A 13,700-nucleotide genomic window follows, 5' to 3' on the forward strand; every position below is an offset into this window, starting at 1 on the left:
GTAGATCAAATAGGGAAAAGATATATAGTAGGTATTTGTAATTGGATGTAGAGAAAGAAAAATTTGGGATCTACAAATGCATGAATTTTGAGATTTGAATTGGCAAAAGTAGTAGTGATTTTCACTTCAATTTGCTATGCAAGGGAAGACATTACAGAAAGTGGAATTCTAAATACATCTAGCAAGGAAAAGCCTAAAACTTGTAGGGTTTTCTCAAAAATCATTGCCCACTTCCATGAGTTTTCAAAGTTTTAGTTGAGATAAATCTCTAATTTGTGTTAAACTGTTGATTTTTTTTTTTTATTTGTGTTGGACTCTGTTTAATTAATTTTTATTTGGTTTAATATTAAACTATATTTTTCATTAAGGAAAGAAGCTAAAATAAGGAATCAACATGTTACCCACCTCCATTGATGAGGGTGACACACAATGAGTCAGCCACACTGTATCAAAGATTTACTCAAAAAATATACCACTTTCAAATTGTCGTTGGCGTATATTTAAAAAAAAAATTTTTGAGAGTATGAGATACAATTTTTAAAATTCCGCACGCTTAAGGATACGTGGATTTTGTAAGTTCTTTTTTTTTTCAAATTATATTATTCTTTTTCTTTTTCCCTTTATGATTTTTCTTGTGGTGGGCAATAACTTTTGTTTTCGTATCCCTTTCATAACTCACAGTTTTTTGTATGAGTGTTTCGATAAATGGACTCTGCGAAGACACTTCAAAAGCCGGCAACTTTTGAAGTGCTCCGCAGTTTTTTGTTTTCGTATCGCCTGTGCTTATTGGTGTAGGAATCGCGTAAAATTAACGTGTTGATGGGACTTATGATCTGAGCTGTTGGTTTGTAATACGCTGAGTAAGTTGGGCGGTTATCAGAAAACATAAACTTAGTGCTCAAATGCTGTGACAGCTAGCCGTACTTTATTTATTGGATTTTTACTTAATCCGTGTTTAATGAACCATCGTTAATAAATCTGAGAATTAATCTTTTCTACCGTCAGCACGTTGGATAAATAATAAATATATAATATTTAAATTTAACAAAAAATATACTCCCTCCGCCCCGTTTTGTTAGTCTTGATTTTTTTTTCACACAGATTAAGAAAGTATAATTAATTTGGTTGGAAACATAAATTTAGATTAATAATTTTCCAAAATACCCTTATGCTAATCACGAAGAGTGCCAATTAATATCAGTTACAGCTAATGGGTTAGTATTGGAAAAGCTCAATGTATTCAATGTAGTGGGTTAGTATTTAATAACAATGTATTAATAACAAGATATTTAATAAGGGTATTTTAGACAATTTGAAAGATTACTACATTTTTTAATGGGAAAGTGGACTATAATTTGGGACAGACGAAAAAGGAAAACAAGACTATCAAAGTGGGACGGAGGTAGTATATAATTTGAATTTAAATTTAATATTAAATACCAATTGAACACTCGTTGAAAGAACCTTTAACAAGAAATACCAAACTTAGCGCACAATTTGAGTTATGTAGGAAGGTACCTTTTGCCCAAGCAGATAAAATATCTCGGGGAACTGTACTTTCGAGAATATGTGGGGCCCATGATTTGTTCCGGCTTATCACAAGGTGCGGCAGTGCAACGTGAACGTACGGCGCATTTTCACAAATTCGCCTCTCTTCTGCTTTTCACGTCCCCAACCAATAGCGAAAGGGTCAAATTTACATTATTGACCTCCTTCGAGTTTGTTTTGGATTCATATTAGGAATTAATTGCCATCGGTAAGTGTTTTAGTTACATTAGCATTATTATTAGCCCAAGTTTCCACGATTGGGTCGGGAAGTGAAATGGTCAGCCAAAATTAAATGAACTTTTTGATGTTAAATAGAGGCATTCTGCAGAGGTCATCATTTAGTTGACTAAAGATGTCCAGAGTGTTAAACATGGGAGATGATGATATTTCATTAGCATCCTAGAATCTCCTTGCATGATTTTTGAGAAGAATAAGAAGAAGTTCCTATCACAAAATTATTGGTCCCCAGATGACTGGGATGCTATTTACCCCAAAAACAAGCTTATCCTTCTGAAAAAGCTTAGACACATCTGTCTTGGAATGGAGGAGAAGTGTTACTTGAAAGCCTCAATTCCGATTAGTTTAAGAGCGACCAAAAGGCGTTCAAAGAGAATATCCGATGTATGGTGTTAATGACCCCCAGCTGCTATGATTTTTTTTTTTTAAAAAAAAAAATTCTGTAGTTTTACCCTGTTAGTACTTAAAAAAGTTAGAATTACAAAAATGACTCGAGAGCATAAAAAATTGAGGTGCAAAAAAAAATATTTTGACAAAATAATCTCCAAGTCTTGGCTTAGAGGGGTAGGATAAAATTAGGCGTTAAAGTGTAAGGGATTGTAAATAGGAGATCCTGAATTCAAAACTTTTCACTTATCAAAAAAAAAAAAAATTCTTGGTCTCAATGATATTTCTCGGTGTTATAGATGATTAGATGCTGATTATGCAAGTAAAAACGTGTTATGATTTTACATCTGCTACAAATATCGCAGTTGTGTTCTTTGTAAGTTTTTCGAGTGAAAAACCACAAATGACAAATGACAAAACTGGCAAGCTTCCACAATTAGGTGGGGAAGTGAAATGGTCAGCCAAAATCTGAGGTAACTAAGTAGTAAGAATTTTAGTGGTTTACACATTACTAATCAAAGCTCTAACCGAGTAGAAATGTACATTTCCCTCGTAATTCATTGGTTGAGGTGGGTGGGAATGTCGAATTCCCATCATTGGACCGGGCCCTTAACCTTCCTAATTTTCATCCTGTCGAAACTTGACTCTGCCTGGTCTCCGATTACTGGAGTATGCCTGCCATCCCAACTCTGAACTCCCAACGTGAAAATGTAAAAGCAATTGCTTTTTGCTGTACCAGTCGTTAATAAGTTCTACTTGAAGGGCCTAAAAGAAAAAAAAAAGGGGGGGAAACAGACAAATATATCTTTGGGCAGTCCAGTTGAGACGAAGGTTGCTTTGACTGTTTCATAGAGTGTCACTTCCTCTTTTACTAATTTTCTTCTTCCATGTTCCTTCAAACTCCGTTCATTTTAATACTATATGAAAATATCTCGACTGCCTTGTCAAACTACTGTTGCTTGTGCTTCATCGGCAGAAGTCACAATCGACTTTGAGAATTGGCGTTTCCGTTCTTCGTGGGTCAAACACCGAAGGTTTTCCGTGCTTGAGTTATTGACAAGTGGTATCTGGTCCTTTCCGCATGATCAATGCTGGAACACGTTTAGTAGACATGTCCGCACCGTCTACAATTTGGAAAGTAGTGAAAGAAACCTATAAGCTTTGAAAGAGAAGCTATCAAAAAGGGTTTTTTTTTTTTTCTTGCTGTACTTCGAAAGTTCAAACCCCATTTACAATGAAAAAATAAAATAAAAAAAAGTGTCAGAGTACCATTTAATCTAGTTAGATCTGTATACTTAACTAGATTTTTGAAATAACTAAAAAATGCGGAAATAAAAGCTAGGACCTTTATTTAAGGGGTGCAATAATACTCGTTTAGACTAACAATAAGTGCTATGTAGGTTTTTGGAATAACTAATATTTTGTTATAGTAAACATGCAACTTGAGATTCATTACTTTACATCTTATCCAATGGTACAAAATTATGCATAAGAATACAAGATGTCTATTCTAATTAACGTATACAATTGACAAATAATTTGTATGTAGTTGAATTGTCAAATGAATGTTTGGGTGGCTTGTAATTCGTATGAAATGGACATGTAACAAAAGTCAAATACTAAATAAATATCATTTGCTTGCCAAAAAAAAAAATTACATTTAATGGAAAGGGAAAAAATAGCATCATGTAATATAATTTGGCTCAAGGTTCAGCATTGTGACAATGGAGAGGACAATTGTAAAGATTTCAATAATTTTTTTGGGAGGGGGTGGGGGCAATTATGAGGTTAGAGTAAACACTCCCAAAATTTAGAGGGGGCAACAGCGAGATAATACAATAATTTCTAAAATTTTTAAAGACTATTTTAAAATTTTCAAAAAATTGAGGGAGTGCAACCGCGCATGCTCTCCGCCAATATATAATAATACTGTAATAATTGGACCAAAGTCCAATGGTTAGTTTCATGGTAGTCAATTACACCGTTAAATGTTTCTGCTTACTAGTACTGTATTTTGGTGAACCCAGCAGCTTTCCGCATTAAAAGTTCTCTTTAAACTGGTCTTGTACGGAAACATCAGGAAGTAAAACAAATTGCATTAGTATTTAAGTACCACATTTCCACCATGGTACAACCATCAATGAGGGTACTTGAAAGCAGGAAATTTTCTAAGGTCCTACTCTTGGGTTGTCAACTTAGAATTAAACAAGCTATAAACTACTGTTCAAGCGTAGCCGTATTTGAAGTATCAACCGTCCGTATAACATCTACGGCAGTACTATAATTAATTATTGGGCGAAGCAATTGACCTTTGTTTTAACTACTACTTGTATTTTGGGACTAAGGCAAGTGGCCAGGTCACAATTGTGAGGCCTCCATTGATTATGTCAAATTTACATGCTATGCAGTACAGAGCGTACCTTCACCAGCAGCTTGAATACTTCCAAAGTTGCAAAACACGGGGGAGGCACAGACTGGTGTGAGAGAATTGGCAAATACGCCTTGGTCACAAAACGCGCAAAATAGTTTCATTCTCATATTTTTAATATTTAGGGACAAATTCAGAAACCTCCCTTGCAGTTTCTAAAAGAAAAAATCGTCCAAAATTGACTTTTTTATAGAATGACTTTTTTCGTCCCTCACTTTTTACATCGATTAAATTTAGTCCCTAACTAAGTTTCCGATCATTTTTTGGCCGGAATCCATCACGTGCAAGGCACGTGATCATTTTTTAAGGATAAATTTGTCAAATTATATTTTATACAATCTAATCTATAGTTATCCACATTTTATAAAACAAATTTTTTCGACCCTCACATTTTATAAAATGATTTTTTCATCCCTCACATCTCACAAAATGAATTTCTCCATTCCTCACATTTTAAAAAATGAATATTTTCATCCCTCATTAATTATGTGTGTAAGGGAAACCCCAAAATAAATATATATGTGTGTAAATACATTTTATTTAAACACATATATATGTCTATTTGATTTTGCTTAATAATACGAATAGAATAAATATATGTATATGTCTATTTGATTTCACTTAACAATATGAATACCATATATTATACGTAATCATTTAATTTCATCTGGTATTAGCTAGTAAAAAATCTTGCATTCATTGTCAAGTTGGCCAATAAAGCTATTTTCGGTCAAAATACAATAAGAATATGCAAATTAAGGTTCTATTGGTAAATATAAGTCATAATCATACAAAAAGAGAAAATAGCCCACAAGTTGGGCCCAATTACATACATGTGTTTATGCTATTATTATTAAATAAAATCAAATAGACATATACATGTGTTTAAAAAAATGTATTCACACACATAATTAGTGAGAAATAAAAAATTCATTTTTTGAAATGTAAGGGATGGAGAAATTCATTTTGTGAAATGTGAGGGATGAAAAAAATTATTTTATAAAATGTGAGGGACGAAAAAATTTATTTTATAAAATTTGGAGGACTATAGATCAAATTATGTAAAATATAATTTGATAAATTCACCCTTCAAAAATGATCATGTGCCTTGCACATGATGGATTCCGGCCAAAAAATGATCGGAAACTTAGTTAGGGACTAAATTTGACCGATATGAATATGTAAGGGACATAAAATTACACTTTTAAAAGTGAGGGACGAAAAAAGTTATTTTATAAAATGTGAAGGACGTTTTGGACGATTTTCCCTTTCTAAAACTTTCACTAATTTTTCCTAAGGTTTTGAAAATTATACTAATCTCCCATGTCAGAAATTTGAACCGCATTACATATATAAGATGTAGTTAAAGTGCTACTTTGCCCTAAGACATATGCTTTTATTATAAATGGATATTTGACAAAAAAAAGGTTAGGGCACTAAATAAATGAGATTAACTAATTACACCAGAATAAGGGTTGCTACCCTAAGATGGCACTATTTTTGTGATTAACATGATTTGACAACAATAAGGATAGACAACCTTATATAATTTACGTAGAAGGATTTTTTGACTGGCCTGTAATTTGTTGAATCTTGTGTTAAGACAAAACTAATTCATGCCTTTGTTACTGATTTGTTGACTAATACCTATATGTTTTATGCATCAATACTTTATTTTCACCTTGCCAACTATAATGGAAAGATTAATTTTTTTACCCTAGATTTAGATGCTTATACCGATAATTTGATAGCTTTTTAGAGCTAGTTGTGTCCTTTATATGTAGTTGTAAAGGACAAAAAATATGATCTCTGTAGTTTGCACTAATTGTTGCAAATATCACTGTTGCTTCAGGTTGTTGCTGGTGCAGCTTTTTGAATTTTAATTATATCCCTTAACTTTTATTAATTGTTTCATTCATTACTAATACAACTTGAGAGGATAATTAGCAACTTGAGAACAATTAGAAAAGGGCATATATGGAACAAAGTGATCATCTCACACGTCAAAATACATTCTAATAGTATCTTTCTGACTGGAACTGATTCTATTATCAAAAGCTTAAGTCTAGAGAAGATTAGTGTTATTTTCGAAACCTTATAGGAGATCAGTGAAAGTGATAGAAATCTCAGGGAAGGTTTTTGAAATTACCCCTAATATTTATTATATAAAAAGAATACTATTAAACAATCTGTAACTTAGAACAAGATATATTGTCAAAGCATTTGTAAAAGGTAGTATCTGGTGATCATTGGGGTGAAATTGTCGTTAGTATCCTCGTACGATGTGTGTGTGTGTGTGTTGTTTTTTTACATATATATTTCCTCCTGCAATGGTGGAGCAGATTATGGCTTTTCATTTTCATTCGTTGGTAAATTATTAACCAGCATTTACGATCCCAACCAAAAAATGACAACGAATAGTTGTAGTTTGAAATGATAAATTTTCTGCCAAAGATTTAGTTGGGTTTTTTCATTTCTACGTCTCCATGACTTGGATACAAGGAAATAAGAGGGTTCCATTCCCACTACTATCCTGCTTTTCCACTTACATTTCCCTATCCTCCAAGTTAAATGCCGGCATTAATGCTTGGATTGGGATCTGAATCTGAATTGAAGCTCTAAAATCTAGTTATCAGCGGAATAACAAGAGTTGGCATCTAAGCAGATACATAAAAAAAAAAAAAAAAGCACATACATGAACAAGAAAATTCTTAGTTCAAGAAATGCGAAGATTGCAAGGCGAGGCACTTGGAGCTTATCATCATGAGGCAATCAGCAAGTATATTCTACTAACTAAATTCGCATGATAATGCCATCTTAATTCTGCTTGTCTCACAGTAGACGGCCTTTTCCCAATTGTTGCAACTTGCAAAGGCATCCCAAGTCAATTTAATGTCGTAAAGTACTACTAGATATTTGTATACGGTACGATATTTGCAAACATTAACGGCTGGTTCTGATATTATCCTTGACGCCTAAGGACAAAATCACATTGCACCCTTGCGTAGATGTGCACACTAACGTACAACAACCCGAGTAGTAAAGTTTTGGAAGAAAGATATTCATCGTATAGATGTTCTAAGAGAATAAGAAAGTTAGTCATTAAATTGAAGCTAATCAATCCACTTGTGAACCAACCACACAAGTCTCGGTGAAGACGTTTATTATATTTTTGCGGTACACGAGTCATTAAGTTTTGCAGTGATATATCTATTAAGGCTGGAAATTGTTTTTTTGCCCCCTTTTATTTGAAGAAAAACATGGCTTCACATGGCCTTGAAAAAGAAAAAAAAGAAAGCATGCCTTAACAAGAAATAAATTTCTCAGTCATAAAATCGTGTGAGTTTCAACTTCGGATTAGTATGGTGCTTTATAGTTTTCATTGTATAATTCAACATTAGTAATTGGGCAACATGCTAAGGGATGCGTTTACATCGGTTTTCGAAAGGATTTCCAATAAATATCATGGGCTAGCGGATGCTTAAGTTCTCTCACATGACTCAGATAGTAAATATACATTTCTTGAAAAGAATGATCATGTTTAGCAAGAATATTTTACTCCTCATGCAAGAAATAATCGTCATCGTTACAACCATTGTAGCACAACTTTTGGCGTTTACCATTTACTTCGTAGCAAAGCAAAGCAAAGCATCATGCTCTCTGTATGGTTGATCATGCTAATTCTCAGGATTTCTTTGTTGTTGTAGTCCACTTTTGTCTTAATTATAGCTCCAATGATGAAGGACAACTTTCTTTACACTATTGAAGGTGTGAAAGTTCAAGTTAGTTTTCTTAGAAAAAGGATTGCTCGAATCCAATGTTTACGTACTACTTCTATTTGACATTTTGTTAGAGCTGCTAGAATCTTTTTCACATTTAGGGTTTTGGTTTACTAGAATAATAAGGCCTTTTTTTTTAATGCTTACAATCCCTCTTACCTTATTGGTTAATACCACTAACCAACTTCAATCGATGCTTAATGAGTCGGATTTGGATTCTCTCAGGCAAATTTTCTCTTCATTTTTCATGATACACATCTGAATACATGACATGTATTTTTATTTATTAACAAGAGTTAAGATTAGTCAAACTTAAAATGATCATGTCCCCTCCTAGTAAATGAAGACACGTATCATCCATCCAAATATGCATTGTAGAAAATAGAAAGAGCACTCAGATAGTCATTTTTGGTTAATACCACTAACCTGCAGATTCAATTGATGCTTAATGAGTCGGATTTGGATTCTCTCCGGTGAATTTTTTCTTTATTTTTCATGATACATATCTGAATACATGACATGTATTTTCATTTATTAACAAGAGTTAAGATTAGTCAAACTTAAAATGATCATATTCCCTCCTACTAAATGAAGACACGTATCATCCATCCAAATGTGCGTTGCAGGAAATAGAGAGAGAATTTATTGGAGAGGAGCCAAATCCTAATGAGTCTAGCCTGATAAGCCTGCACTAGAGAGGTGGTATAGGGGATTGGATCTAGTTGTAACTCCCCTCCCATTTGGTCTCACGGGGAGAATTTTCTTGGTCAATATTATACTGTAAAAACATTAATTTTCATTGGTCTATTGCGTTCATCAGAAGCATGCCTAGCTTCATTAATCAAAACCTGATATTAGTATAAAATGCTTTATAACAACTGTTTGTGCTAGAGATGGTCTAAATCTGAAGGTACAAAATGGAGGAGCATCTCATGAATGCTTTTGATTTTAAAACACAGTTAATGCATTACAAGCTAACGTAAAAGTCCCCTAGTGATCTCCAGATTGTTTCTTTTCCTAAACTAATTTCTTGGTCATCTCAGATGATGTTGTACACCATTCTTTTCTTCCTAGATAGTGACAATCAATTCTTTTTTTTAATGCAGCCACAGAAAAGAATATTTCTCTCTAGCAAACCAGCAGCAGCATGATTTGTGTCGTGTACCACTTATACCTTCCCTGAATGGGACATGCTAATGTTTAATTAGTTCGGGAGGTATGATCTCACTCGTCAGTATGATGTTTTACAACAAGTTCAAATGGATTCTGAATTCTGATACTCCAAATGGCTGCTGGTGAAGGTGGAATCTCAAATGCTACAGAGACACTTCTACTTTTTGTTTTGTGCAGAATTTTCATCGTACGATGGACTGAAGGTACAGCTAAAACACGGCGTTGACCTAAAAAAAACGAAAACCAGACAGTTGGTGATCATTTCTCCTTTATAATATTTTTGATCTATAAGTTAGACAAAGGTCATTTACGTAATAGTACTTAATTACTGCAAGCGCTGCGTTAGGTCGGTGGATCATAATCTTCTTACTTTTCATTAACGATATTTGGTAAAAGGGTTGGGGTTGACTTTGTAGCTATCATGGTTCAAATTTTCCATTCGTTATGTTGAAAATTAAAGAGGAAAAAAATGAAGAATGTTCATGCATTTTAGAACAAATGAATTCCTACGAATTTTTTTAGAAATTGCTAACAAAGATGTAACCTTAGCATTTTTTGTTTTGAGGAGAACTGATTGATGTTAAAAAATGTTTCTCTGTGAGTATTCGTTAATGCACCTATATCACACCCAGCTTATACTATGCGTGTGCACAAACTAACAATTATTATCTATCATTACATTTATATACTATTTTAATTAACTTTATTTCTCAAAAAAAATTAATACATAATTATATCTTAAACAAGTGCCTTTTTTCAAAAAAAAAAAAATTTCTACTAGAAAGGATGGGATTTAAGAAGCGGGTAGAGAGGAGGGGATTAGAAGTACCCACTAAACATATCACTATGATAAAGAGGGTAGTGACACGCAACGGATCTTCTGTCCCACACTCTGTGTCACACTCTATCCCACTTTTTATTATATTACTATTTCTCCTACATAAACATCATGTTTTAACTCTTTTTTGTTTCCTTAAGATCCAATAACTATTAATTGAGTAATACACAAAATTTAACAAACTCAAAAAATCAAAATGCATAAAAAATGAGACTTTTTATGAATTTTTTGCTATATTTTTTAATTTTCTATTATATATTGATTTTTTGAAACTGCTGTATTTATTTTTTACTCCATTAATAGTTATTGGATTTTAAGGAAACAAAAAAGAGCTAAAACATGATGTTTATGTAGGAGAAAAAATAGCAATATAATAAAAAGTGACACAGAATGTGGGACAAAAAATCCGTTGCGTGTCACTACCATCTACATTTACATCTGTATATGGTTAGAATCTTCCAATTGCAAGCATTTAAAAAAAAATAAGCCTCCGAGAATTTCTCTGAATTAGGAATCTTTTGTCATTAAAATTACGAGATTCGCAAGTATCTAAATTTGAAACAATAAGTATCAACCGTATGTTTCCATCTTTATTAAAGTACATGCATCCTAATTTTGCAAAATGAATTCATCGTTTGAAAGTATTGCTATTAAATTCCTCAGTTAAAATGAAAGAAATGTAGGCACGAAGATTATGTTTCAATTTGAGAAAGCTTTTTTCTTTCTGTCTTCCTTTCTTTTTATAACAGCAATTTGACAAAAGCTATGGGCTCCGTTTGGATTAGCTGTTTTTAGGGTTATTTTTCAAAAACTATATGAAAAACTTTTACTGTAGATGTTTTTTGGATTATCTTTAGAGGTATTTTTAAAACATATTTTTGAGTATTTTTATAATTTATAATTTTTATATTTTTATATTTATATACATTTATGCATTTATAATACATTTATAAATATTTATAAATAAATATATTTATATATTTATATAAAAATATATAAATGTATTATGTTATATATAATACATAATATAAATATATTTATAAATGTATAAGTGTATATTATTATAAATGTATAAATTATAAACGAATATTGTATAAATGTATAAATTACTATATTATAAATATATATTAATATTATGTATAAATGTATTAATATAATTAATATAAATGTATAAATGTATTAATATTATGTATAAATGTAAAATTAATATTGTGTTTATTAATATAAATGTGTAAATGTATTATAACTGTATTATATTATATATAATACATAATATAAATATATATTATAAATATACATTAATATATATTATGTATAAATGTACATTTATATAAATGTTTAATATATAAATATTTAATATATATAATATACATTAATATTAATTATAAATATTATAATATTATAAATATGGTGTTTATATAATATTTCAATTTGTAATATTTATTGTATATTTTGTTATATAAATATTTATATAATATATAATTTTTAATTTTTAATTTGTATAATATACATAATATTGTATATATATAATATATTATACATAATATACATTTATACATCATTACATGTTATGTATATTATATATTATACATAACATTATTATACACAATAATGTACATAATAATATTATACATTAATAATGTATATATTATAATATAATGTACATAATATATTATGTATAAATATTTATACATTTATGCATACAATATTACATATTACATATATTATATTATATTATGTATAATATACAATATTATGTATAATATTAATGTATATAAATATTTATATAATATATAATATATAAATATATAATTTTCAATTTGTATATTTCAATTTATATTAATATAATATATATAATATACATAATTGAAATATACAAATTGAAATATACATATGGAGTTGTTTTTGATATAATGTTTGGATATAATGTTTTTGGAGTTATTTTGAAAATACATATTTACTGTAGCATTTGGAATGTGAAAAATAGTTTTGCAAAAACAAAAGCAAAAATAAGGAATCAAAACGGACCCATGATACACGGTTCAAGTCCATCGCGTGGAGAATTTGGGATAATGAAAGACGGAGCCCAATACTTTATCTCTAGAGGCCTGAACTCAGACTGATCTCACCATGTCATATTCGTTCAACAACAATTCAACTTTAAGAAGCTCCGTGCAGTTGTTTGGGCCAAGCGCATTCTTACCTTCGGCTTATGATGTGAACTAATTTTTTTTCCTGTGGGAATGATGATAGTCACGGTGTCATGGCATTTAAACGAAAAAAATAGTAAAGTTGCCCGTATGGATTTCCTTATACTATATAAGAATGAGTTTAGATCTTGAATTTCAACCGCAAGGGTGGGGCTTTTTTGGAAATATGAAAGTGTTTGAAGTGCAATTAGAGTATTGAATATGAGTCATTATAACTAATTTAGTTTTGTTGTAATTACTTGGATGTTCTTTTAAACATTTAAAACTAGGGGTAAATTTGACATGTGACAGTGTTTGATATCCGATTAAACATTGGGTACAACTGAATTCAACTTGTGTTTTAGTGAAATTACATAAAAACCCTTCTAATCATTTAATTGTAAATTTCAACCGCAAGGGTGGGGCTTTTTTGGAAATGTAAAGGTGTTTGAAATGCAATTAGAGTATTGAATATGAGTCATTATAACTAATTTAGTTTTGTTGTAATTACTTGGATGTCCTTTTAAACATTTAAAGCTAGGGGTAAGTTTGATATGTGACAGTGTTTGATATCCGATTAAACATTGGGTACAACTGAATTCAGCTTGTGTTTTAGTGAAATTACATAAAAACCCTTCTAATCATTTAATTGTATTAACATTTAAGTCTTTTAATTTCTTAAAGCCTTTCTCATCAGTTATTTGCAAAGTTATAATATATAGATGTTAAGACACAATTAATGTCAATTAGTAGAGAAGTTGGCCGTTACCATAGGAACCTCATCTATTCAAATTCATTTCATTTACTTATAGGTTTTGTTCCACCACAATCATGCAGTATATTGAATTCGGACGTTGCTATATTAGCTACTCCTTTTCCCCATTTTATGACACCTTTTTCAATAGGTATGTTTTCTTTAACCAATCTACTTTTTGGTTATAAAAATTTTGTAATATTGCAAGTTGTATGTGCAATAATTTTTAGTATTTTAATTCAATTGTCCATGTTAGACAAGCTTGATAAGGAAGAGACTACATTTGTTAATTGTTATTTATGGTTTACATTAAGTTTATCATCATAAATTTTCCCATTTATAGATTGCATCTACTTCTTTTGTTGTT

The sequence above is a fragment of the Coffea arabica genome, chromosome 8c (assembly GCF_036785885.1).
Source record: "Coffea arabica cultivar ET-39 chromosome 8c, Coffea Arabica ET-39 HiFi, whole genome shotgun sequence".
Classification (NCBI taxonomy): Eukaryota; Viridiplantae; Streptophyta; class Magnoliopsida; order Gentianales; family Rubiaceae; genus Coffea; species Coffea arabica.